The following is a 23,660-nucleotide window of genomic DNA, read 5'->3' as shown; positions in this document are numbered from 1 at the left end:
ATAACAGAAGGCAGTGATGAGATTTTTGCCTCAGGGGAAATCCAGAGATTTGGCCATGTGGGAAAGTCCAGGTTTTTTTCTTTCTGAGGTCCAGATCCCAACCCTATCATTCCCCCCTCAAACAAATGGGACCCAAAATCTTTTGGGGTAAGGGGTGAAGGTCTTGACCTTCACCTGCTGGCAAGGGGCATAGAGCTGTCCCTACCTTGAGAGGGTCCCAAAGAGAAGGTTGACTAGAACCCAGCACAGGATGCATCCAGGGAACAATGGGGGGACATTGGCTGGTACTTGCTGTTTGCTACCAACTGTAGGTGAATGGCTTGTAGTCTGGAAGACACAAATCTGACAGAAAAGATTGCAGGGCACAGATATGACAGGATAAAGCATACTTAGCTCTGTTTGGATTCAGATATTTCAGTTTTCAAACCATGCAGTATCAAATCCACTTCACAGCCAGACTCAAGAATAGCCATATGGGTAACATTCCTTTGAAAAGGAACATAATGAGGAAACTGAGCCAGGGGTATCCCATCTTAGACTGAGGCTAAAATTGCCCTCTCAGCTTTTCCTGATGCTGACTTCCCACTAATATCACATTCTCTGAGTAGCTGGTGACATTTCTCTCACATGATGGATTATTGATTATCAATGGATTATGATCCATCAGACAACTCAAAATAAAATTCCATGAGATTTTATCTTAAACAGCAAGTTTCACTAATCACAGTTTAGGAACAACTTTTCCAGGATTTACATCTCATATTTAAATTTGTCCTGGTGTAAAAAGACAATCTTTTTTCTGGGGGGGGGGGAGATTGGGCAATGGGGTTAAGTGACTTGCCAAGGGTCACACAGCTAGTAAGTGTTATGTGTCTAAGGCTGAATTTGAACTCATTTCCTCCTGACTCCAGGGCCAGTGCTCTACCCACTTCACCACCTAGCTGCCCCTAAAAAGCTAATCTTTAGAGATTATTTCTACACACTTGCAAATTCTCAGCAAAACAAAACCCAAACAAGCTTTTTGGCAAGGTTACACATTAAAACAATAACCAATAATAGCCAAATCATTTTAGCAGTAACCAAATTATGAAAAGTTGTTTAACATAACTGATACGAAAAGTTCACCAATCTGAAACTTAAAACAAACCCATTACCAACCAGATGACTTCAGATTTATTAAGTACCTTTCCAAATTACTTTACACAGAGAATCAACATATCATTAACAGTTAAAACTACAACTTTAAAAGAGTGTGCTTACCCAAGTTCGGAGGCTAGTTTCTTTACCTTGAGCAGGATGTGCTGAACTTGGGCGATGCTTCCAGGTAAAGGTTGCCCCAGGGCCCAAGGCCATTGCCAGTGGAGGCCCATGCTGTAGAGGGCAAATTCAGAGGTGGCAGGGGAGGTTGAAACTCTCTTCCCCTTGAAAGGGATTAACTATCTGTTAATCCTGTTAGTACTCTCTTGACTCAAGGGAAGAAAGTGGGAGAAGGGAGTGACCGGGGTGGTAAGGAGATGTTTCAAAACTCCTTAATGATCAATCACAAAAGTTCTAGAATCTGCTAAGGTGTTTTTAGCTGTTCTAACTTTTTCCCTGGGCATCTGTCCTTGTCCTCTATGTGATGGAAGGTGTATCCAGGTCCATGGCCTCAAACCAAACCAGTGGACCAAGAGCCTGAGAATGTTAGGCTGAGTGCGAGGCAGCCTTGTAACTGTCTGGCCTAAAAGCATCTCCAAGCCTTCCCAGGTGCTTGGAGAGTGACCCAAACTGCAAGGCAAGAAAGAAGGGGGGGGCAGGGCTTACATACCTTCCAGTCTTGGCTGGAGAAGAACTTGGGGTTAGGCAGCTTCCCTATACAGGCCACCAAAATGTTGAGGTTTATGGGTTTTGGGGCTGGAACCCTGAAATCATGACACATGGGTCCTGTCTGAATAAATTCAACCCAAGCCTTCTTTCAGCCAAAGACAAAGTTTATTAGAACATCCTCCATATTGGCCAGATTCTTAAGGAATCTGAACATTACTGAGCTATTGGCTAGATTATAAGAATCTGAGCAGTGGCTAGATTTTAAGAATCTGAGCCAACAAAACTTTTTGTCCTAGCTTTCCTTACTATTTTTAGCTCATTATGAACCATAGTGCTCCTAACATTATTCTCATAGCACTGTGCCACACTTTTTCATCTATTCTCAATTACCTGCCTCTCCTTTCTTTTTCTGTATATACTTTTTTTAAAAAAGTGAGTCAAAAAGTTTCCTTTGTATCCACATCCATCTCCCTAGAAGTTCCTCCTTTTCCTCTTTATTGAGATTGTTTCTCTTTGTGCCTTCAGAATTTTGTTATTGAGAGTTTCCCATACAACCTGAGTTGACTTTCCCAGCAGAATTTTAGTTCTTTGGATTCTACCTATGATGTCTTTGAACCCTTTGAAATATGACTTTAAAATCTGGGGTCATGACTCCACTTTCCCCTCCTCTTTCTCAGATTCTGAAAGAGTACGCTCATTTCTCTCCCCTCCAGATTCCCTCCTAGAAGTTTGCATTTACTTCTGCAATTGGTTGTATTTGTTGGTGACATATAGTTCCAGAATAACAGTTCTTGTAGTTGGTTCCTTCACTTTTGAAGGATGAAATGGTCATTAAGGCAAGTTTGCTTTTGGCAAAGAGAGAATTCCAGCAAACGTTTGGATGATGAAGTATCCCATCACAACTATATCATGCCATATTGCCATGTTTGTTATATGTTTCCCAGACTCCTGTTTGTACAGGTGGCCTGTCATATAGTCTGATTCCAGTGTTGCTTTGCCACTGTATCTTTTGATGATCATCTGATTTTCTTCTTACTTCTCACCCCAAGCTATGGTACCTGAATTTCCTCACAAGAGCATATTTGCTCTACCCTTTCCCCAAGACATCATACCTATTCCTTTTGAATAGAGGATGTCCTTTCAGAGTCATACTTAAGTCATGGGTCCATCTCTCCATGCCTTTATGACACCTGAAAGGTCTTATTGCATTATGATTTCTACTTCACCTTGTTTATTATCCCTATCTTACAAGGCTATTATCTGAGGTCATGTCTTTGACTGAATGAATTTTGGCTTCTTTTTTGGATTCAGCCTCCTGGAGATTTCTGACCAGCTCATATGCTAGTCTTCTTCCTATATTGAAACTATTCTCCATGATAAGTAGATTGGTTCACATACAGCAATTTTCTTCCTCTCTCCTACTTTTCATTTTAAATTCTTTTTGATTAGATTCTCAGGATTCCAGGCAAGTACATTTTGTAACACATTTTATTAGGTGAACTCTATCCCTGGCGATGAGCCTATCATTCCTAGATTTTAAGCTGTTTCAGAAATCCAAATCCCACTCTCAGAGGCCATATTCTTAATCAGCTCTTACCTTACCAAATCTGTCTTTTTAATTTGAAGCCCTTTCCTTTGGTCAACAGGAATGATGAAAATATACCGTACTTGAGTTCTTCAATTTTCTTAGGCATGGTTTCTAGATACTTTCTGAGAGTATCATTTATGCCCACATGAATCACCAGAATTGAACAGTAGTCATCAAGTGTGATTGAAGGATCTCCATGAATACATGCCTTGGAAAGAGTAGAATTCTCTGTTATTATCAGTGGGATAAACAGCTGTGTGGTACTCACCCAGCAGCCAATCAACAAATATTTGTTAAGTACTTATTCAGTGTCAGACACAAAGTCAAGCTCTGGGGATACAAAGAAAGACAGAAACAGTCTCAGCCTTCAAGGAGCTCACATTCCAGTGTGGGAGACAACATGCAAACAACTATGCACAAACAAGCCAAAACTACAGGGAGTCAGCAAATACCACTATGTACGGTCTCTTCTCTGATACTTAATGGATGATACTTACCTGACTTCTTCTCTAAATCTTCATCATCCAACTCCCCCTCTACAGGAGGCTTTTCCTTATCCTCCAAATGCTATTGCCGTCCCCCCTCTCCCCACCAATAATATATTTATTTTGAAAGATATTAGCTATTTGGTTGTGTACATGTTATCTCTCCTGAGGGCAGAGATTATATTTTTCTTTGTACCCTTAGTGCCTAGCATAACTATTGGCACTCACATGGTAGGTTCTTAATAAATCTTAATTGATGGATCAGTTCTTAGCGAGAAAATGACTGCTTCCTTTTCAGAGGGCCCACTTCTTTCCATTTTGATAAGAATTTTATATCTATTTCTTAGTTCCAAGTATTCAGTATCCCTTCGCTTTCTCCTGTGCATCAGAATTCTTCTAGCTTCCTGACACAGGTTAGGATTCCCTTCTGCCATCTTCAAAACATTTTTTTCTTGGGAAATCTTTTGCTTTTTCATTCACCTTCTTAAGTTATAAATTAAAGGAACATTCATTAAACCCTTTGTAGTAGAGATGGCATATGTTTTATGGGAATAGGCTGGGCTAGTTTCTCTTTAAATGGGCAGGGAGGCTGTCCTTAGGATCTGATTGGTCCAGGGGATTAGAGTTTGAGCCATTGTCATGGCTTTCTGGAAGCCTGACCTAGCCTATGAGGAGTTAGGGTTCTTCAGGATTGACAGAATCCCCCACTGCCAAGAAAATCAATACACCTTTCTCATTGTGTAATGTTGCTGCCATAGCAAATATGGAGGTAGAAGGGAACAAGGTGTACTGGAACCAGTAAATGTATTCTTTTAAAATTGTTTGTTGTTAGGTAAATTTTTCATTAACTTTTGTATGGTCCAGGAGTTTTATACTGTATTCTAATCCAAACCTTTAATCACTAGGCTGGCAAAGACTTCTACCTGGCCCATTTACCTTCTCCTTCAGGTGTGAGATCAGCCTGAGCTTTGAACACAGAGAACACTTACTTAGCTGTGGGAGAAAGTAAACCCAGTTCACTCTAAGGAGTTTTCTGAAAAAGTTCCCCATTCCCTTTACTTTCTTCTTTTTTAAAAAATAGGTTTAATTGATGTCTTCTGTTTCTTTCATCATCATAGTTGTCCCAAATATTCCTCTCCCTCTACCTCCCAGAGAGCTGTCCAATTTAATAAATAGCAGTTTTCTTTTTTTATTTAAACAATCTATTTATTTTTAGTTTTCAATATTTACTTCCATAAGATTTGGGGTTTTTAATTTTCTCCCTTTCCCTTTCCTCCCCTCTCCCCAAGATGGCATGCAATCTGATATAGGCTCTACTTATACATTCATATTAAGCATATTTTCACATTATTTATGATGTATAGAAGAATTTGAACTAATGTGAGAAACCATGAGAAAGAAGAACTAAAAACAACAAAAGAAAAGGACAGCAAATAGTATACTTCCATCTGCGTTCAGACCTCATGGTTCTTTCTCTGGATGTGGATAGCATTTTCCATCATGAGTCATTTGCAGTTGTATTAGATCCTTGCATTGCTGAGAAGAGCTAAGTCTATCAAAGTCAGTCATCACACAATGTAGCTGTTACTGTGTACAATGTAGTAGTTTCTTTATAAACACCTGTTGATTGATTGGTGGTAGATGGATTAGAGACCATGGCATATAATAATCAGTTAAAAGAGCAAGAGACCTTTAGTTGATGAAGAGGGTATGTGCAAAATCATGATATATCTGGAAGCCAGCCCACGAGAGAAGCTTGGTGCCCTAGGCTAATGAACTCAATAAATCCTTCTCATGGATACTATTCCTTGCATCTTCTTGTTAGAAGGTTTGGATGGATTTGTTCCCAATGAGCAAGAGCCTCTACTGACCAAATGGGCAAGCCCCTCTCATTATTTCTAAGGGTGTTTATTGGTCCCTTGGAGTTCTGACCTGCAGCTATTGATTAATCAATTCTAGGTCTCCACCCCACTGGTTCTGTTGGCAACTCCTCCCTATCATCCCATCATGAAGGACAGGATCCCTGTCCTGGCAGGACAAAAGCCTCCAACTAAAATAATCATGTAAATGAAAGAATCAGCCAGTGAGTAGCGGGTGACTTGGCTGCAGGGAGGGCACTTCTCAACCTCTCTCAGAAATATCTCCACGCTTCACAGTCCACCCACATATAAGACTTAAAGCAATCTATTCCTGTCCATTTCTTTATATTCAGCTCTTTTCCCCCTACGCTACATGCTGAATGACGTGTTAGATTAATGCCCAGTGCTATTTCCCACAGCTACTCTAAGGGCTTACTTCCATTTTTGTTAAAAAAAAACACAATTCTTTTCCTCATATCTCTTAACTATAATATCAATCCTAGTTTCCACTGGACTTTGAGTCTATTTAGGTCATTGTTAATTTCCTGCATCGCTTACTTCATAAGTACCATTAGAATGTAATATTCTTGAGGACACAGACTTTAAGTTTTTGTCCGTATATCTCTAGCACATAGCACAGAATCCAGTACAAAGTTGGTGCCTAATAATGATAGCTATCTTTATGTATATTATCTGATTTGATATGACAACAAGGTAGGTACTGTTATTATCCCCATTTTAAAGATGAAGGAACTGAATCTGAGAGCTTAATGTGGTGTTCCCAGGATCCTCCAGCTAGCATGAGAAGCAGGATTTGAGCCTTGACAGGTGACTGCTTTTTGATTGAATGATAAAAGATTGTCCTACACTGGGCAGATCTCAATAGAAAAGTCAAGTTATACAATAACTACTGGGCCACTTATGTTTATAGAGTAAATCTGATAAGACCCATACTGGCACCTGAGACATGATTGTTTGTCTGAGAGCATCAGTGAATTTGAATCCCCAAACCCAAATCTGCAGTTCGTGTGTGTGTGTGTGTGTGTGTGTGTGTGTGTGTGTGTGTGTGTGTGTGTTTTCTCCACAATGATGGGACAACATTCCCTACCAAGTACTCTGAGCCCTACCAAATGAAGCCAGGAGCTTAATTCAGAGCTAGCTCACGTCCTGTGCTTTGATCTCTGGCCTGGCTTTCACGGTGGAAGGCAAAGCTCGGTTTTGATACTGCCAGACACAGCAACAGAGCATGAATCAGAGAGGAAAAAACAGCCTCTTTCTTGCAATTTTCAGACTGGAGGTACAAATAACCACTCCACATGGGAAGCAATTATTTCATTTTATCGATCACATCTCCTGAAGCAATTCACTTCAGCCAAAAATCATTTGATCATTCAAAAGGGGAATAGGTAATCAAGTTGTTGGGGAAGGGGGAATACTTACTGCCCCCAAAAGCTGACTTTAGACCTGGTACTTTATTTCCAAAAGTCACCCATATCCTAGCCATTCAGGAGCTCAGGGTGACATATAGGTCATCTTCTACAGCTTCTTCCAAGCAGACTCAGGCTTCTCATATAGATTTTTATAGCCTGAATTAATCATCAAAGTTCTGAAAGAGGCTCAGTGCTATCTAATCAATACACAGCAGTTCCAGGTCCTTTGAATGCTCTTCTGAATTCCTTCTTTCTTGGGAGAACCAGCCCATTTAGCAGCTCCTCTTAAGCATCTGGTTATCTGCCTCTCCACCTGCACATGTACCTAAGCAAGGAATACAGAAACAGGGATGAGTGCTGCAGCCTGCTTGGAACAAGCAGATGAGGGCTCACCACTTTCAGAAAGATTTTTTTGCTTTATTACTTTCCTTATGAAGGTTAAAAGACTTACATTCAATCCCTCTTACAATCTCTTTTTCCATTCCCAGAATACAGTTAGCAGAGATTTTTTTTCAGTCCTTCATAGACTAATGCTCATTCAATATCTGGACTTCCGGATCTGTTGAGGAGGTTCATTGAAAAGGGAATTTGCCCTAGACTGCTGCTGGGCCCAGGAATGTAGAGAGCCACTTTGTGGGTAACTGATCCCCAATTCCTGTCAGTCACTCTGCTGAGCTTGGCAGGACACAGAGTCCTCGGGGAGTAATGAAGGGCCTGGAGAATGCTACCCTCTGCTGTAGATTAGACTTTCCCTGCCAAACTGGGCAACTGATTCAGGTGACCCTTTCTCAGATCAGGAGTCCCAGGAACCCCCTTCTCCTGTCCACAAGTAGCAGGCATGCTTTCCATACCCATTTGCTCTTTACTAGCTATGACCCCTGTAAGTCCTAAAGGATCTGGCACTACCTATGTCACAGGACTGTCCTGAGGTACAACCGAGTAAAGGTACATGAAGCTTCTTTGTACTTGTTAAAGTCCACATAACTGTGGAGTATTTTTTTTTTAATTAGAAGATGTGTGGGCCAGGTTTGCAGTCAGAGAAGTTGGGTTTATGTCCCAGCCTTTCTACTCCTTACTATTTATGTGACCTTGGGCAAATCACCTCATTTCTCTGATTCTCAGTTTACTTCAATGCAAAATGAAGAAGAGTCTGAACTAAATAATCTCTGATCTGTACTCCTGTTCTTAAGGATCTATCTTTTCACTTGTCCCCTCCTCACCTTTCTGCTCTCTATGAGACACACTTAGACAATCCACTAGCATTTATTCTATTACTGCTGGGCTACAAATGGTACCTAAAGGCCAAACTCTCTATCAGAGTGGGTGATTCCCTTAGCCTGGGAGGAAAAAAAAGGAAAAAAATAACCACTGCATCAAGGGTGTGCCAATCATACCACAAAAGAAGACTGCAATTTACTAAATGTGGAACCTTGAACAAGTAATTTCTTTCCCCTGGACCTCAGTTTCCTTATCTGTAAAATGAGAACAAGATGTTCTCTCAAGTTTCTTTCAACTCTTGATCTATGATCCTATGAACTAGCCATGTGGTAGAACTTCAGCCACCAAAAATGGCAGGCATGGAGGGGAGGGGAGAGGGATAGATTCTTCCCAAACTCCTGCATAAATTCATTGAGGTCAGTCAGAGCATACATTTGCATCAAACAACCAAAGCCTCTTCCACTCCCATCTATTTGTCCTTTTCTCTGTCTGTCTGTCATACTTGCACTGGGAGATGTGAATAAAGACCAGAAAAGGAATTGGCCATCAGAGAGTTTAATCTAATCCTTGGCAAACAAAACTTATTGTCTTGTTAAAGAACTACAGATACTGAGTTTCAAGGCAGTTTTGCTTAAGAATAAGTAGATATGATTTTTCTGCTTAGAAGCATTTTGCCAAAGATTGTTATCAGATACATATTCTTATGTGTGTTGCTCTTTTTTTTTCTTTCTTGTTCCTACTCTGCTGAAATAACATCACGTGACCTTTTGTTGTCCTTCTGCAGGGAAATATCAGGCAGATTGTTCAGGAGAGAGCGAGAGAAAGGTCTCTGTGCATTTTGAAATCCCCTTTTCCCCCCCCCAAGAGCAAGAATCCCTGTCAGGCTGTTTAATGTGGACTTGGACATTTTCTTGGGGACAAAAATGAGATGTGTGTATTCTTCTGAATGCAGAGTAGTAATACTACATTTAAAGTAGAAAAAAAATTAAATTAACCTCTCTTTCCCACCCCTATATGCACACAAACTTGTTTGCAAATGATCCTTAAACTTGAAAATCAAACCTTCTGTCTTACTAGACATTTACTATTTCCTAAACAAGTCTGGTTTAACCTATCATTGATAACTTACTTGAATTGCCTATATAAGGTAGTTTGGTTGAGAAGAGCGGCGGCCTTGATTTTTTTACAAGTTCACCCTCCAGGACATGACATTTTATTTTTTGGCAGTGGGGCAGGAGGTAATACTTATCCAAGGGGACCCCTACTTGTGTTCAGCTAATGGACATACCCATTTGAGGGAAAATGAATTCCTTTCTTGCCCTCACCAAAAGAGAGGCTACTGAAGTTTGCTTTATAGATTGTGATCTCCCAGAGAAAACATTACATCTGTTTTTTATCAGGACTTCTCATTTCCCAAACCTGGAACTCTCTACCCACTGACTCTTTTTCCCCTAAAACAGTTTTACTTTAGAAGTGGCCAAACTTCTTTTTTGTCTCTCTTTGCCTTGTTTTCCTTGACTTTGGAATGGGCTTGTGAATACTTCTTATCTCCCTGCCAGGATTCTGAGGGTTTTGCTGTTATTTAGCAGTATTGATGTGACCAGGCCCTGTGGTCAAAGAGAGAGAAAATTCCTGGTATGGAGTTCCAGACCAGACATGGTCATCTCTATTCTAATTATTCTAAACATCACAAAAATGAGTTTGAGTCCAGACTTTGGAAGAAAGTAGACTTAGCCTAAAAATATTCAGTCCACATGGATATAACCTTGAAGGTTCTGAATCTTGGGACACTTCAGTGAAGAAAGTGGGTGTAGAATAGAATCAGGGAACCACAACCACCAGGCAGTGATCAGGAGAGAGAACTCATTTGCAGGCATTGGCAGAGGAAAGAGAGAAAGTATAGCCTCAAAGAAATGAAAGGAGACTGAGATCAAATTGTTGGAGGGGGTAGAATAAGAAAAACCCCAAATACAGAAAGAAAAAGAATGGCCCAGCCTACTCTATGAGTTAGAGCTAAGATTTCAAGATGGAGAAGAGTCAAAGGCCATAGAGACAATGAGGGGATGTACAATGAAAAGTGTGCTAGATTTGGGTTTAATTCTAGTTCTCCTACTATCAGTAAGACCTTGAAAAATGTCTGGGCCTAACTTTCTTCACCGGTAATATCAAAGGCTCAGATTACATGATCTCTGAGGTCCCTTCAATCTTTAATATTCATTGATTTTAAATGGAAAAATAAATAGCCTACAACAACTGTGACTACACTTTTTTTTTTTGCAGGGTGCTGCTACCATCTTCTATCAACTGTAATATCACTAAGACACTAGGAGTTTGGGAAGGACTGAGGAAAAATTCGCTAACTATTCAACATTTTTGTGGGCTTTTAGTCTTTTTCCAACTTTTTTGAGAAGGCTGCCTAAAAGCTTTTAAAATTTGGCTCTAGGGCAAATCTAGGACTGAAAGTGAAGAGGCAAAATGGGGCATACAGTAAGATTCTCTGAAGGTTCATTGTCACTCAAGCTGTACTCACACTTACTCTTAATTTAAGAATCTTCTTTGCCCTCAGAGATTTTACCTTAGAAGGAAGTTTTTGGTTAAGAATACCAAGGTAGCACTGGGTCTTTCCCATGATTTCTAGATTTAATGTCTCATTCCACTGAAAGAATTCTTAACCTTTTCCAAAGACCATTTGGTAATCAGCTGTTCCAAAACAAAATTTAGAGCTGTCTTGAAGCCAACATTAACCTTGAGTTGAAAGAAAACCTCTAAAAGTTTTATACATAGCTGGACAAATGTGTACATTAAGGTGTATGCTATGGGGAACCCCAAACTTCCTCTCCTTTTCTCTGCTAAGCTTCTTAAAAAGTATTTTAAAAGGACAACTGGAATTTAAATAACATGTTTGTGATCCACAATCACTTTCTTCTCAGGGAGGTTGGGGGGGGAATGTTCTCAGTGATGAGTTAATGTTTTTATTCTGCCCTAGGGGAAGGCTTGGCAGCTACTATAATTGCCTCATGGGTGGAAATGCAATCTAGCTCCTTGTTTGTTGAGAAGACTTTCTATCTTGAAAATTTAATTTTGCACACATTGAGTATTAATAATGTCCCATTTTACTCTGTTGGGATGAGAAAGAAATCATTGCATAATTAAAGTGATGTGGAAGTTGGTGGTGGGAAGAAGTATTTATGATTCAAGTTCCTAAATTGATAACATACAACATTAGGAACTTTATAAGTACAAGAGGAAATAAAATTTCTTTTCTTTCATTTTTTTTGGCGGTAGCGATGGTTAGTTTTGCAGGGAATTCCCTCACCACTCACCACCCTAAAGAACACAAAGGGAGGGGCTGCAGGAATCATTGCTTCTCAATCTGCAGGTGGCTTCTGGGGAGGACAAGGCTTTTAACATTCTCCAGCAGCCAGGGCAAAGAGTAAGCTTTGGCTATATTCCTCCACCAGTCTGAAACAAACAGACTCATGCCTTCATCCCATAACTAGAAGCATTGCAAATTAGAGGCAGGAGATTTGATTCTGTGACCCACTGCCTATACTCCCTCACAATTCCATGAGGGGGGACATCAGAACCCTGAGAGGCCAGCAGAGTATAATTGCTAACCTTTTCTAACCTTATTTTATTTTAATGGGCTGATTGGTTTGTCTTCATTGTGCTTATATTCTCTATCCCACCTTCTCCAACCCAGTCGGAAGATCTTTGCTTGGCCCTGCTTGGGAAAGAGGATAGATTGTTTTAGTGACATGACTATAATAGAAAAGGACTAGGGCTGTTTTGTTTTTTGGCTAGGCAATGGGGTTAAGTGACTTGCCCAGGGTCACACAGCTAGTAAGTGTCAAGTGTTTGGTCTGAGGCCAGATTTGAACTCAGGTCCTCCTGCCTTCAAGGCTGGTGCTCTATCCACTGCGCCACCTAGCTGCCCATAGGGCTGCTTCTTAAGTGACCCTAGACCACAGTCTTGGCCCTTCAAGCTTCTGGCACCTGTGAGTCTGAGATGCTAAAGGGATCAGAGAGGCAGGACTAAGGACTGGGAAAGGATCTGATCACTTTTACCAATTTTCTTAATGAAGTTCTTCATTATAGGTCATTGTTTAGAAATCATTTTAACATGCACTTTTTTTTTGTCAATTAGCTTACTACTGAAGACTTGTGTGTCTCATGACCTTCTCATCACCAACACTGTCTTCCATTTCCATAAACACAAAATTTTGTGGATGCAACCTTACAGGTAACATTGGCTTTTAATAGACTATGTGATTGTAAGGAGAAGAGACAGACAGGATGTGAGAGTGATGAAGGCGATGTGCGGTGGCAGACTACTGGACTGATCATAGACTTATCCTCTCCAAGCTAAATATTCACAATCAACAATATCAATGGCCCCAAGGCAAAATGACTACCAGCGGAATTAATGTCAACAGATAAGAGCTTTTCTCTCAGAAGGAATAATATGTTGCTAACTTGGAAAATTGAGCCAACACACAGTTGGCAAAAGTGGAACAGAAAAGGAATGGGCAACTTTCAGAAATTTGGTGTATAGCAATTCATTTGTATAAAGTGATCCATGCCCTAACCTGCCCCAATGACTACTATTACCACTACCACCACCACCACCATCACCACCACCACCACCACCACCATCACCACCACCACCACCACCACCATCACCACCACCACCACCACCATCACCACCACCACCACCACCACCACTACTACTACTACTACTACTACTACTACTACTACTACTAATCATTATTCCTGCTACCTAATGCTTACATAGCACTATATGCCAGACACTGTGCTGAGTTCTTTACAATTATTATCTCATTTGATTCTCATAACAACCCTGAGAAGTAGGTGATACTATTTTTTACAGATGAGGAAGCTGATGTAAACAGAGGTTAAGTGACTTGTCCAGGATCACATAGCCAGTAAGTGTCTGAGGCTGAACTTGAGCTCAAGCCTTCTTGACTCCAGGCCCAGTTCACTCTCTGCCATCTAGTTGCCCCAATTACTTTTTTCTTCCTACTGAAAACATAATTGATGAGGGAAAAGACAATATCTGTTTTCATTCTAAAGAAAAGACAGAAAATGTTATATTATAAAACAATGCTCATCTTTAGTCCTCCCAGGGGTCTGTGGTCTACAGATCACTCTTTGATAACTTATTCTAAACTAGAGTCTTGTAATCTTTTTTGGTATCACAGACTCTTTAGCAGGCTGGTGAAGCCTATCAACCCCTCAGAATAATGTTTTTAAATTCATAAAACACATAGGAATACAAATGCAGTTACCAAAATTTAAAAAACAAAACAAAACAAGTTTACTGATTCCAGATTAAGAATCTCTATTTTAAAGGAATCTTTTGGAATAGGAAAAATGTAATATGGATTGACACAAGTGAGATTACCAGAGGACCATATGATGTTCAACTTTTAATCCAAACTATAAGCAGATGTAAACCTATATGGTGTGATGGGTGAAGAAAAGAAACTTCTAGTATCAACTCTTTGGACTAAGGCATTAAAGTCCCTTGTTAAAATGCAAATAGCTCTTAGAAAGGTGACAGTTATTAACTAATGGTGTCTTAGAATAAACTAATTTGTGGAACTAACTTTGATTATCTCTCAGTATCAGAAGGAAGAGTATGTCATGGAAGAGATTAATTTTGATGGAGAAAAAGCATTCGAGAAAGGATCAAAGTATGGGGTAAACCTAGGAGGACAGGCCCAACGGGAGCCCCAGAAAAGATGTTCTGGTCAGCCAAGTAGCAGGTTATGCCCACGTTTCTTCTACTAACAATTAACATTTGTTTTTGTTTTTGTTTTACCCTTCTAATAATTCTTGCTATTTTATAAGGTGGAATTGATTGTAACTAAATACAAATATAGGGATGGTGGTCTCTGACCTGCAGCGTAGAAGTATACTTTCTATCTCTCATAAGTGCTCTTGACAGACTCTGACACCTGGGGAAAATCCCTGACCCAACCTATTTAACAACTCTGTCTTTCATTATACTCCTATGGGAGGACTGGAAAATGAGGATAATGAAAGCATGCTAGCTTTCTATAACTATAAGGAAAGCTCCAGCCAGTTTTCAAGTGACATAATATCCAGGCTCTTCATAATCCTGTCCACCTTCCTCTAGGCTCTTTGGCTTATCAATGTCCTTCCCAACATGGGGCACATAGAGCAGAGAGATAAATACTCCAGATTCATTCTGACTAGGGAAGAGTATAGTGGACCATCACCTCCCTTATTCCTAATATTATACCTCTCTTAATGCAAGCTAAAATCACATTAGATTTTGTGACTGTCATGACATACTCTTGGCTTAAATTTAATTTCAGCCCTCTAAAATTCCTCTATTTTTTTTCCAGGGGAACTGCTGTTTAGCTATAACCTCCCTATTTTGTATTTAAAAAGTTGTTTTTTTTTTTAAATCCAATCATTCCTATTAAATTTCATCTTAACAGATTTGGTCCAACACTCAAAATCCTTTTTGCACACTGATCCTATCATTCAGCATCTTAACCATCCCTCTCACTTTTGTGTCATCTGCAAATGCAATCAGGGTGCCATCTATGCCTTTAGCCAAGTCTTGGATAAAAATGTCAAACAACATAGGGCCTTCAATACTAAAGTATGGAGTTGCCCTGACCACACACGTTCTCTAAATGTGCATGTCACTACAATTGTACCCTGTGACCACTCTTCCTATATACTGTATATGTATTTATGGGACAATGAAACTCAAGTTATGGGGCAAAATATTTTGTAGGTACACTTTAGTAAATGCCTTTACTTTGAACTAATTATGTCGATTGGCTGATCATTCAAGGGGAATCACATTGGTGGGGCTTTTGAGCTCTTCTTTTAAAAGTATGGCCCCATAGAGGTAGGCCCCTAAATCAGGGATAGCATCTACTCTCTGGAGAATGGATTTCTTATTTCTCTCTATGAAGTAATGAACCTTCTTCTCACCCCCACCCACCATGAATTTCTCTATCACTATCAAGGATGATACAAAGGTTTTGGGCAATGAGAGATTGGTGGTACTTTCAATACTGATAGAGAAATTCAGAAACAGGGGAGGGTTTATTTCATCTAGGTAAATAAGAAAGGAATATTTTTCTGGTTATCAGAATAATCTTGCTTAAACTTGGACAATAGTAAGTAGATTTTAGTCTTTCTTCAAAGAAACAGGACAATATTCCTACCTGTATATTGGCTACCAAGGCCTTAGCATACATATATTTAGTGCTATCAAATTATCATGCATCATTTTGTATGGGAGCCATATTATTGCATGATTGTGGTCATGATTGAAGTTATCCCTTGGGAGTATTCTTCTCTGACCACTCCACTCAACCTAATACACACATAGCCAGTCAGTACTAACCTTCCCCCCCATCAAACCTCACATAGCATTTCTTTTTTTAACTCCCTTCTGCATTTAAAATCCACCTACCTTTTGTTGGACCATACCTGTGGTTCCCTTAGTATAGGATAACTTCCAGTGAGAAACTTCTTTTTCCAGTGCAGAACTAGCCCCTCCTTTGAAAATTAGCATCTTAGAGAGTGGCCTTAGCTTGCAGGACTTGAATTCAGGTCTTCTTAACTCCAAAGTCAGTTCCTTATCCCCTCAATTGTGCTGACTCTCCTAATTGTGTAACATTGTATATTAGAGTTCTTTCTGAGTAGTACTAGACAGTAAATTCTATGAGGGTAGGGAGCATGTCCCATCCAAACTTTGTATCTGCTCCAGCCCTTAGCTCTGCAAGTAGCAGGCACTTGTGTTTGTTTCATTGCTCTGGGCTTGTACTTTCAGAAAGTAAGGTAACAATCCTCATCAATGCCATCCTGCTTGACCTTGCAGTGCTACAATGCCCCTCGTTCTCCTGCTGCCTCCTCTTCCCCCCACAAGGTGTAGTTCAAATTGCTAGCATGCTATAGTGAATGGAACTTGCCTGGCATGGTCCATGTTTCATGATACCGGAGGAAATGCAGAGCTTTCACAACAGAGATTTCCACTTCCTGTGCAAAGGGGAATTTCCAGGCCCATCATACCATTTTGCCTAGATATGATACATCTAAAAATACAGAAATGTCATGTAGGGAGAGGGTAGTTAGTCAAGGACATTAACTAGGGATATTTGTTATTTTTAATATTATTATTTCTTTTTTTTTAATTAAAGACTGTCTTCATCCAAATTAATGATCAGGTAGGCAGTGGACTTGTAGGCAAGAACTGGGTTCAAATCCTCACTCTGTCACCTACTGCCTATGTGACTTTTGGCAAGTCACTTAACCTGATCTACGAAATGAGGAGTTTGTACTTGATGATCTCTAAGATGCCTCTTACCTCCTATTATTCTCTGAATACATTTTCAGCTGTGGCCCAGTCTTCAGGACTGTTCTCATAGTACTCTTCTGAATGTTTTCACCATGACCAATGATTATTTTTTTTTCCAATTCAGCAAATATTTGTTAAGTAACTATTATATGCAAAATATTATGCTGAACTCTGGGGATACAGAGATGATTAAACCACAGTCCTCAAGTTTATATTTTGGAAGAGGACATAAGCTATGTACATAAATACATAATCAAAAAAATAAAACATGGTGAGTGGCAGAGGAAAGGGGCAAACAAAATAAGCTCATAAGAAGGAGAAGAAAACATCTGACTGTGTGTATCGGGGCAGGCTTCATGAAGGAAGAGACATCAGAGCTGGATGTGAAGGTGGCAATGGCAGGAGCTAGGAATTCAAGGTGCAAGGCATGACATGGCTAAAGGCCTTGGAGTGGGGAAGGATTTAGTGAATGGTGAGATGGTGAATAATCCAATTGGCTGAAAAAAGATCTCTCGTAAGTGTTCATATTTATTTAGGGTCAAAAACAAAGTCCTTGCTTCAAGAAGTCCTCACTGGGTTGGTTACAGAGAAGATTGCCAAAGGCCAAGAAATAAAGCAGCCTGGTGGATGGATAATGATATTCTATAACTGCTGGAGAGTGTGGGTGTGGTAGCTGGCAGTACTTTGCATTTACCTTGTGAGTAGGAGTTTGGAAACCCCACCCTCTTGAGCTGGTATCTCCAAGTTAGGGAAAGCAGAATAGAAGATACAGACAAATTCTGGACCTATATTCTCTCAACCAAACTCAGGTTTTCCTGAAGGAGGAATAGGGCCTCTCTGCTCCAGGGATGCTGATGGAATGTGAAGAACTCATTTAAAGCATGGAAGCACTGATGGCAGTGGATCTATATTTGTTAGCTCTGCAAGGATGAGGACATTTAGGACTTGGAATAACATATATTACACTGATTGGTACCAACTGTCTTGAAGATATCAGAAGGTTTTGGAAAAATCAATTTTAAAAAAATCTTGCAAAAGTCTATCTGTCCAGAATGTAGGCAATAGATTTTTGAGGAAAAAATTGATACCTGGGGTGGAGTTGGAGGTAGAGGGAGGAGGTTATAGAGTCAAGAGTTTTGGCTTAGGTTTTCCACCAAAAATCATTAACCCAGTTTCAGACTCCCAACCTCTTTATAGAGAAGATCACTGTTCTGGAAGTAGTTCACCTCTTCCAGAACTACCAGCGAAAATTGGCTGAGAAATATGAATACTACATTCCCTCTCATGAGGAACCCATATCCCATAAAAGAAATCTATTGTTGATCCAACCAAGGGCCTCCTGGAAAACTGTTAAGCACAGCACCCACTTGGCATCAGTGCATGTGCCCTTAACCCCAGAACAGAGGCATATAAGGCCCACAATTCAGGTTCTAACATGCGATGCTCTCTACAGAACCAAGAAACTTTCCTTCCCTTCCATCCTGGTAGAGAATGACATATTGAAAGCAGCAGTCTTGGAGGTTATACTTCAAAATTGCACATGAAGCCCAGCCCAAGGGCACCTTTTGGAATCCTGTGGGCTGTATGCTGGCTCAAATGTAATCCCTCTGGCCGCCTCAGTTATTGTTATCCATTTTAATTGGCTGAATGTTTATTTTGCATTTTCTGTGACAGCTTTCATCTAGGGATCTCCAAGCTACATTTGTTCTAACTGCTCTTTGAGGAGTTATCATGTGCCCCACATTCCAATGGAGGATGCTAATAATTTAAGAAATATATCCAAAACTCCTTTAACTGAACAAACAGCAGGCTTGGGGTGGAGAATGAAGAGAAGAAGCATCTCTTACATGAGATAGTTACCCACAAAAACACTATTCTTGGGGCCCTAAGCTAATGAAATTATTCAAGAGCCTGGCTTTAGTTCAGCATACCATCCCCGCCCTCTGAATCTACCACTTACTCAGAGGTAAAAATATGTGAAGAGTAGGTAGCTGGAAAGGTGGGAGGGGCTGGGAGAAGGGGGAGATGGGTTCTTACACAGCTGTATTCTGAACCTAAGCCTATTCCTACTCCTGATGACCATGGCATCCTTCTGGCTCTGCCCTAGCCCTGGGGAAGAGCCCGGCTCTGGAATAACCAGTCTGCTTTTTCCTTCAGCCCAGAGAATCAAGTATGTTGACATAATGCACAGTGCTTGTTAACCACTCCAAGAAAAGAAAGACCCACTCATTCCGTCTGAACTAATTTAAGGCATATATAAGGTGAATGAGTGGGGGGGGGTTGAATGGGGAGGGGGGAAGAAATCCAAAGAGTCTCTGTGTATGGCCAGTACATAATCAGTTTTTTCCCCTCCATCTGTTTCATACAAAAGCTACCTCCGTTCACTGTGGTGAGCCATTAGGTTCTTCTCTTCAAGTGTTAATTAAATGTGATATTTAAAAATATAGACTCCTCTCCAGGTGGAATACACTGAGCTCTTTGTAAATTGCTCTCTGCCAGTTGGTCGGCCCAAGAAGCTATAGCTCATTTCTTTTGTTTCTTGAATTCCCCAGTTGGGCCACAGCTCCAGCAGCAATAAGTATAGAGTAATTATTTCTGCCAGTTCTTCTCTACGAAAAGGCGGGGGGGGGGGGTTGGTATGTGTGTGTTTTAAGGAAAGGCTTGTTATAATATTAGCCCTTTTTATTTTCCCTTTTTGAATACCCACTGGTTCCTCTAAGATGTCGCTGGCAAACACAAAACCATTTGATTTTGCTCCTTCTATAAATATTTTCCACTTGAGGCCTATCACTTACTTTTGAGTTGTGAATGTTTAGCTGCAGAAAGCTCCTGCTCCAAGGAAATCAAGAGACTAAATGCAACTGACTCAGTTTGATTTTGATTTAGGAGGAATTTAATGAGGCTTTGGTCCAAGCCCACTTTGGGAAATGGAGCAACTTTATCTTTTCTGTAGCCACTGGAGCCAACTGAAGGGTATAGGCCTAGCCCGGGGAAATGCATAGCATCACGTGATCATAAATTTAGAGGGATGTCAGATACTATCTACTCTACCCAGTTTGTAGTTAAGGAAACTAGGTTTTGATAAATTAATTGACTTGTCTAAGGTCACATAGACTATAAGTAGCACAGCCAGAATCTGAACACAGGTCAATCAATCAGCTAGCATTTATTAAGCAAAAACTATGTGGCAGGCGCAAGGGAAAAAGCAAAATAGTAGTAGTAATAATAATAATAATAATCCCTGCTCTCCAGGAGCTTACATTCTAAATGGAGTAAGAACTTCTGAATCCAGATCTAGCCACCTTTCCACTGAATCACAATAAACACTCTATTTGGTGTCTACCTGGCACTCAACTCTTACCTGTGGCTCCAAGAAGCTGTAACATGTACACCAGCCATACCCCAGTATAACCATTTTGACAGGTGGGCTAAACCAGGTTGAGGATAACCAAAGGGCCTCAAACCCCTCTGTGAGTTAGGGCCGTGTTTACTCCAAGCATGTGAAGACTTCCCCTGGCAGGAGGGGTGGGTGAGAACAATTTGTTCCAGTGGCCTTCAGGGGGCTGAAGCAGGTGTTGTGGAGCACTTACTGCTTGGTCAGACATCAAAGATGTCAAGGTCATCTACTGCATTCTGGGCCATCTCCAGTCCTCTTGATTTTTGTCTCTTTCCATTTGACTTTGATGATTCTGGAAGAGAGAGTGAGGCTGATGACTTTTCACAACTCTGCCTTATTTAAATCCAATTCATGCACAAGTCAAGACACTACCCTGTGATGTCATTGATCCTCTTCTAAAATGAAGGACAAACAACAACAATACATATTCTAGTCTCAAGTTGCCATGTTATATCAAGATCACTCTTATATCAGCTGCTAGATTGAAAAATCAATGCACTTAGTGATTCTTGGTATATCCTACCTGACTTGGTATCTTTCCAAATTCTCAAAGATGCCCTCCTTGTCTCAGTGTGCTGTGATTTAATTGTCCATAGAATTTGGCAAACCATTTCCAATCATCACAATTTTCTCCCATTAAGCACTTGGCATTCATAGACAAACTATCTTGGACCCTGAATGCCATGTGATCTGAGGAGGTAATATCTTCTCTGACCACATGGCATTCAGGGTCCAAGATAGATACAGATATAAAAGCCCTGAGGACCACTGCTCTTCTCCTCTAACTGGATTTGTACATGAGTCCTCCAGACTGGTAGTGTCAGTTCAGGTTGAGAGCAGATTCTTTCCCATCCCTTGTAGGGCACTCCAGACTCATAGACATATAGTGACCTTAATGTCTTTGTTCTACCATTAAACCCACGTATCCCAAAGAGATCAAAGAGAGAAAGGACCCATATGTACAAAAATATTTGTAGCAGAAAACTAAGATGGTACCCATCAATTGGGAAATGACTGAGCAAATTATGACATATGACTTGAGAAGACTTGTATGAATTGAAACAGAATGAAGGGAGAAGAACCAGGAAAATAATTCATACAATAACTAAGGTACAAAGGGAAACCATTTTGAAAGATTTAAGAACTCCAGTCAACATAATGAAGAACTAGGACTCCAGAAAACCAATGATGACTCATACTTTCTACCATCTGACAGAGAAGTCATGAACTAGAAATGTAGAATGAGCCACAAATTGTCTGATATAGCCGAAGTGTGGATCTGTTTTACCTAACTATAGTTAGGAGATGGCATTTCATGTTTTTTTGTTTTGCTTAGTTTTGGTCAGGGTGGTGGGGCAGAAGAATTATGGGTGTGAAGCATAGTAATGGTGATGTCCAAAAAAAAAAGAGAAAAAAGAAAATGAAATGTAGGATGTCCAGAAAAGTAGAAGGAATTTGGGGACACAAACAACACAACATTCAAGTGACCATGTTAAATGTATTATATGATTTTAAAATGTGATCACAATTAAATTTTGCATGTAATTCTCCCTTTTCAAATATTTTCATGTGGAAATGATTATGTTTGTTGATGAATATACAATAAAACATATTAAAAGAAAAGAGAAAATAGCACTTGAGCTGCATCTTGAAGAAAATGAGGAATGCTATGAAATGGAGATGAGAATAGAATGCATCCCAGGCATGGAGAAAAGCTAGGGCAAAAGTGTAGACACAGGAGATGGAATAGCATGTGGAGTTAAAGAGAGAAGACCAATTTGGCTGGTGCAAGACCAGTGTGTTTGCTAGCCCACTGAGTACTGAATGAGGGGGCTGGAAAAATAGGTTGGTTGAGTTTGGGAAGGGCTTTAAAAACCAAGCAGTAAAGCTTATATTTTATCCTAGAGGCAATAAGGAACCAGTGAAGTTTGTTGGGTAGGAGAGTGAAATGACCAGATCTTCACTTAAGGAAAATCACTTTATCAGCTATGTGGAGAATGGATTAGAATAGAGAGAGGCTTGAGGCAAGGAGACCAATTAGAAGGCATTTGCAATAGTCCAGGTTATTAACCAAGATGGTGGCCTTGTGAGTAGAGACAAAGTATTGGATGGAAGAGATATTGGTGACAGTAGAAACAAGATTTGGCAAATGATTGGCTCTGTGAGAGTGAGGGAGTCAAGAATAACCCAAAGGTTACAAAACTGGAAGACTACAACCATTGCAATGTGTTTACAGAAATGGAGAGGTTGAGTAGAGGGGAGACTTTGGCAGAAAAGAAAATGACTTCTCTTTTGGACATATTGAATTTAAGATGCTTTAAGGTATCTGATCTGCAATATTCAGTAGATGGTTGATAATGCTCAAGAGAGATGCAGGGGCTGGATATAGAGATCTGTGATTCATCAGTATAGAGATGATAACTAAACATACAGGAGTTAATGAGGTCGGCAAGAGAAAACACACAGATAGAAAAGTTACTAGGAAAGAGATTTGGGCCATGCCTACAATTAAGGGATGTGATAGGGATGAAAGCTAGCAAAGGAGACTGAGTTAAGTCATACACAGAGGAGAATTAGAAGAGAGTTGTATCCCAAAACAAAAACAGAGTGAAGAGATGGTCCAGGAAGAGTGTTCAACAGTGTCAAGCAACAGAGAGTTCAGAAAGGATGAGGACATAGAAAAGATCATCAGATTTGACAATTAAGAGTCTTATTGGTATTGTCTTCTCAAGGAAAAAGGCCATCTAGTTGTCAGGGCCCAGAGGAAGGAAGAAAGAGGGGAAAAGAATGATGTCAAGGAGTATTGAAATGAAGAAAGAAAAGGAGCTCACTATTCTCTCTCTCTCTCTGTATGTATGTATGTACATATGGACGGATATTTATGGATACAGAATATGTAGTTTCTATAATGCCCTCTAAATGTAACCTTGAGACAATCAACTGTAAGCTCTTGGAGGGGAGATCTTGAGATGTAGTATCATCTTAGTATTTGGGGTCAGAAATTCAGGTCCTACATATGATGTCTCTCTGAGCCTCAGTCTCCTCATCTGTAACATGTGGATACTAATACTTCTCAGTATTTTTTTTGTGAAGATCAAAGGATATGATATGTCTAAAATGCTATATAAATATCAGCTGTTATTATATCTGATATCTTTGGGGCAGGGAAGAGAACACATATTTATATATTACCCGCTACCTACCAGGCACTGTGCTAAATGTTTTACAAATATTATCTCACTTAATCCTCAAAACATCCTGGGAGGTAGGTACTATTATTACCCCATTTTACAGTTGAGGAAGCAGAGACAGAGGTCAAGTGACTTGCCCTAGGTCACATAGCTAGTAGGTGTCTGAGGTCACATTTGAACTCAAGTCTTCCTGACTAAAAGTCCAGTGCCCCATAGGCTGTGTTGCCCCATAGTACCCAGTAAAGTACTGAACATTTGGTAGACACTCAATAATTATCTTTCATTTGACGATCGGTTTTCTGGGATGCCCCCCTG

General features: G+C 40.1%; 1 protein-coding gene across 5 annotated transcripts in view; it reads right to left on the bottom strand.

Moving 5' to 3' along the window:
• Positions 1–20,529, bottom strand: part of ADTRP (androgen dependent TFPI regulating protein) — a 144,545-nt gene extending 124,016 nt beyond the window's left edge. Inside the window, exons 1-5 of one of the 5 annotated variants that reach the window (XM_078153605.1) lie at positions 20,348–20,529; positions 15,890–16,494; positions 5,340–7,493; positions 3,404–3,602; positions 206–342 (exon numbers count right to left, since the gene is read on the bottom strand). The gene's annotated coding sequence lies outside the window, so the exon portion shown is untranslated. The other 4 variants (XM_078153606.1, XM_078153604.1, XM_078153602.1 and 1 more) reach the window with 4 other exon arrangements.
• Between the last annotated feature and the right edge of the window lie 3,131 nt (positions 20,530–23,660).

Source organism: Phascolarctos cinereus, unplaced genomic scaffold (assembly GCF_003287225.1).
Source record: "Phascolarctos cinereus isolate Bilbo 61053 unplaced genomic scaffold, phaCin_HiC Scaffold_4;HRSCAF=312, whole genome shotgun sequence".
Taxonomy (NCBI): domain Eukaryota; kingdom Metazoa; phylum Chordata; class Mammalia; order Diprotodontia; family Phascolarctidae; genus Phascolarctos; species Phascolarctos cinereus.
Note: the sequence above shows the minus strand (reverse complement) of the source record. Positions and strands in the feature narration are given on the sequence as shown.